The 5,091-nt window shown below is 40.2% G+C and overlaps 1 pseudogene; it reads left to right on the forward strand.

Annotated features, from left to right (window-relative positions):
- The first annotated feature begins 1,529 nt into the window (after positions 1-1,529).
- Positions 1,530-1,637, forward strand: LOC130360034 (U2 spliceosomal RNA; annotated as a pseudogene).
- The last annotated feature ends 3,454 nt before the right edge of the window (positions 1,638-5,091 follow it).

Below are 5,091 nucleotides of genomic sequence, written 5' to 3' on the forward strand. Positions count from 1 at the left end.
ATAATGATATGGGTTTAGGGTCTGCTGTGTGTACTGGTGGGTGACTGCCACCCAGCCAGAGTGTGTATGGGAGGCTGCCAGCCAGCCTCCCTTCCTACAAGTAATGATGGTGCATGTGAAGGGGACAGCGTTGGTTCCTCCCCTTTCACAGTTATCACTTCTCATCCTTCTTTTTGGCTGGTATCAAATGTGGTGTCTGTTTATATCAGTTTAATATCTGATATGTCCGCTATCTGATAGCATATATTAAATGCACCACCAGGTTTCAGTGTTGGAAAGAAAGATTATCTGTTTATTTGCTGCAGCTGCTTGCTGTCTAGTCCAGTGGGTCCCTACTGCAGGCAATAGACAATAGGTAGTGCCTATGTGCCTAGGTGGATAGGACATCAGCTATGAGGCATTTGTTTGTACAAACTGCTGCTCACAACTAATGTTGTAATATAGTGTCTCCATCTGCTGGTGGTATTGAATAAGCAATAGTGCAATGATAGGGTCTGAAAAAGAAGAAAAATAATAAGCAGCAGCATAGGAAAGAAGGAAAACATGGAGAGAAGAAAAAAAGAAGGTAAAAATGAGGTGAAAACATGTTTAAAAAAGTATTTCCATCTCTCTCTCTCTCTATATGTATATACATATATATATATATATATATATATATATATATATTTAAAAGAAAAAAAAATTATATATATATATATATATATATATATACATATAGAGAGAGAGAGAGAGAGATAAATATATATAGAGATAGATGGGTGGATAGATAGATAGATAGACATACATACACACATACACACATACATACATACATATGTGTGTATTGTTGGAGTTGCAAACATGGGTGCACTTGACAAACTCAGTGCGGCTATTCCCCATTGAAAGATTGTTGCACCCAGGACCCTTAGCACTGGGATATGCTACTCAATACCACTGGCATGGCCAGGTGTAAACAACATCTGACCTTTGTTGTGTATGTAACCATGGAGATTGTGATGTCGCCTAGGCCCACCAAAGAACAGCCTTGTCAGAAGCAGCACTGCCATGAGCAGAAGTAGCAGCACCATAGGTTGTCAAATAAGTTGGATTTAACCAAGACAAGTGAGTCCAATAGGATGCAGGTATGTCCTCTATCCTTACAGCTTCCCGTGGCTGTTGGTTTTATACCGTTTGGGGACAGCCAAGGAGGCGTCAGCAGGCAACACAGGTAAGTGTGTGCTTGTGTGTGTGTGTGTGTGTGTTTCCTATGCAGATCCTAAACCCAGTATCAAATGCAAGTAGGAGGAGTAAGAAGGGTTCCTGCCAAAGCCAGGTTATGGATTGCATTTAAAAATGGTCCATCAGAGTGAAATGGACTCCCATCTTCCTGCTTAGCAGTAATGATATGGGTTTAGGGTCTGCTGTGTGTACTGGTGGGTGACTGCCACCCAGCCAGAGTGTGTATGGGAGGCTGCCAGCCAGCCTCCCTTCCTACAAGTAGTGATGGTGCATGTGAAGGGGACAGCGTTGGTTCCTCCCCTTTCACAGTTATCACTTATCATCCTTCCTTTTGGCTGGTATCAAATGTGGTGTCTGTTTATATCAGTTTAATATCTGATATGTCCCCTATCTGGTAGCATATATTAAGTGCACCACCAGGTTTCAGTGTTGGAAAGAAAGATTACCTGTTTATTTGCTGCTGCAGCTGCTTGCTGGCTAGTCCAGTAGGTCCCTACTGCAGGCAAAAGACATTAGGTGGTGCCTATGTGCCTAGGTGGATAGGACATCAGCTATGAGGCATTTGTTTGTACAAACTGCTGCTCACAACTAATGTTGTAATATAGTGTCTCCATCTGCTGGTGGTATTGAATAAGCAATAGTGCAATGATAGGGTCTGAAAAAGAAGAAAAATAAGAAGAAGCAGCATATGAAAAAAGGAGGAAAGAAGGAAAACATGGAGAGAAGAAAAAAAAGAAGGTAAAAATGAGGTGAAAACATGTTTAAGAAAGTATTTCCATCTCTCTCTCTATATATGTATATATATATATATATATATATATATATATATATATATATATATTTAAAAGAAAAAAAAATTATATATATAAATATATACATATAGAGAGAGAGAGATAAATATATATAGAGATAGATGGGTGGATAGATAGATAGATAGAGAGATACACATACACACATACACACATACACACATACACACATACACACATACATACATACATAGATATGTGTGTATTGTTGGAGTTGCAAACATGGGTGCACTTGACAAACTCAGTGCGGCTATTCCCCATTGAAAGATTGTTGCACCCAGGACCCTTAGCACTGTGATCTGCTACTCAATACCACTGGCATGGCCAGGTGTAAACAACATCTGACCTTTGTTGTGTATGTAACCATGGAGATTGTGATGTCGCCTAGGCTCACCAAAGAACAGCCTTGTCAGAAGCAGCACTGCCATGAGCAGAAGTAGCAGCACCATAGGTTGTCAAATAAGTTGGATTTAACCAAGACAAGTGAGTCCAATAGGATGCAGGTATGTTCTCTATCCTTACAGCTTCCCATGGCTGTTGGTTTTATACCGTTTGGGGACAGCCAAGGAGGCGTCAGCAGGCAACACAGGTAAGTGTGTGCTTGTGTGTGTGTGTGTGTGTGTGTGTGTGTTTCCTATGCAGATCCTAAACCCAGTATCAAATGCAAGTAGGAGGAGTAAGAAGGGTTCCTGCCAAAGCCAGGTTATGGATTGCATTTAAAAATGGTCCATCAGAGTGAAATGGACTCCCATCTTCCTGCTTAGCAATAATGATATGGGTTTAGGGTCTGCTGTGTGTACTGGTGGGTGACTGCCACCCAGCCAGAGTGTGTATGGGAGGCTGCCAGCCAGCCTCCCTTCCTACAAGTAGTGATGGTGCATGTGAAGGGGACAGCGTTGGTTCCTCCCCTTTCACGGTTATCACTTCTCATCCTTCCTTTTGGCTGGTATCAAATGTGGTGTCTGTTTATATCAGTTTAATATCTGATATGTCCCCTATCTGATAGCAGATATTAAGTGCACCACCAGGTTTCAGTGTTGGAAAGAAAGGTTATCTGTTTATTTGCTGCAGCTGCTTGCTGGCTAGTCCAGTGGGCCCCTACTGCAGGCAAAAGACAATAGGTGGTGCCTATGTGCCTAGGTGGATAGGACATCAGCTATGAGGCATTTGTTTGTACAAACTGCTGCTCACAACTAATGTTGTAATATAGTGTCTCCATCTGCTGGTGGTATTGAATAAGCAATAGTGCAATGATAGGGTTTGAAAAAGAAGAAAAATAAGAAGCAGCAGCATAGGAAAGAAGGAAAACATGGAGAGAAGAAATAAAGAAGGTAAAAATGAGGTGAAAACATGTTTAAAAAAGTATTTCCATCTCTCTCTCTCTCTATATGTATATACATATATATATATATATATATATATATATATATATATATATATATATATATTTAAAAGAAAAAAAAATTATATATATATATATATATACATATAGAGAGAGAGAGAGATAAATATATATAGAGATAGTTGGGTGGATAGATAGATAGATAGATAGATACACATACATAGATACATACATACATACATACATACATACATACGTGTGTATTGTTGGAGTTGTGGAGTTGCAAACATGGGTGCACTTGACAAACTCAGTGCGACTATTCCCCATTGAAAGATTGTTGCACCCAGGACCCTTAGCACTGGGATATGCTACTCAATACCACTGGCATGGCCAGGTGTAAACAACATCTGACCTTTGTTGTGTATGTAACCATGGAGATTGTGATGTCGCCTAGGCCCACCAAAGAACAGCCTTGTCAGAAGCAGCACTGCCATGAGCAGAAGTAGCAGCACCATAGGTTGTCAAATAAGTTGGATTTAACCAAGACAAGTGAGTCCAATAGGATGCAGGTATGTCCTCTATCCTTACAGCTTCCCGTGGCTGTTGGTTTTATACCGTTTGGGGACAGCCAAGGAGGCGTCAGCAGGCAACACAGGTAAGTGTGTGCTTGTATGTGTGTGTGTGTGTGTGTGTGTGTGTGTGTGTGTGTGTGTTTCCTATGCAGATCCTAAACCCAGTATCAAATGCAAGTAGGAGGAGTAAGAAGGGTTCCTGCCAAAGCCAGGTTATGGATTGCATTTAAAAATGGTCCATCAGAGTGAAATGGACTCCCATCTTCCTGCTTAGCAATAATGATATGGGTTTAGGGTCTGCTGTGTGTACTGGTGGGTGACTGCCACCCAGCCAGAGTGTGTATGGGAGGCTGCCAGCCAGCCTCCCTTCCTACAAGTAATGATGGTGCATGTGAAGGGGACAGCGTTGGTTCCTCCCCTTTCACAGTTATCACTTCTCATCCTTCCTTTTGGCTGGTATCAAATGTGGTGTCTGTTTATATCAGTTTAATATCTGATATGTCCCCTATCTGATAGCATATATTAAATGCACCACCAGGTTTCAGTGTTGGAAAGAAAGATTATCTGTTTATTTGCTGCAGCTGCTTGCTGGCTAGTCCAGTGGGTCCCTACTGCAGGCAATAGACAATAGGTAGTGCCTATGTGCCTAGGTGGATAGGACATCAGCTATGAGGCATTTGTTTGTACAAACTGCTGCTCACAACTAATGTTGTAATATAGTGTCTCCATCTGCTGGTGGTATTGAATAAGCAATAGTGCAATGATAGGGTCTGAAAAAGAAGAAGCAGCAGCATAGGAAAGAAGGAAAACATGGAGAGAAGAAAAAAAAAGGTAAAAATGAGGTGAAAACATGTTAAAAAAAAGTATTTCCATCTCTCTCTCTCTCTATATGTATATACATATATATATATATATATATATATATTTAAAAGAAAAGAAAATTATATATATATATATATATATATATATATATATACATATAGAGAGAGAGAGATAAATATATATAGAGATAGATGGGTGGATAGATAGATAGATAGATAGATAGATAGATAGATAGATAGACATACATACACACATACACACATACACACATACACACATACATACATATGTGTGTATTGTTGGAGTTGCAAACATGGGTGCACTTGAC

This window comes from Hyla sarda, chromosome 2 (assembly GCF_029499605.1).
Source record: "Hyla sarda isolate aHylSar1 chromosome 2, aHylSar1.hap1, whole genome shotgun sequence".
NCBI classification, from domain to species: Eukaryota; Metazoa; Chordata; class Amphibia; order Anura; family Hylidae; genus Hyla; species Hyla sarda.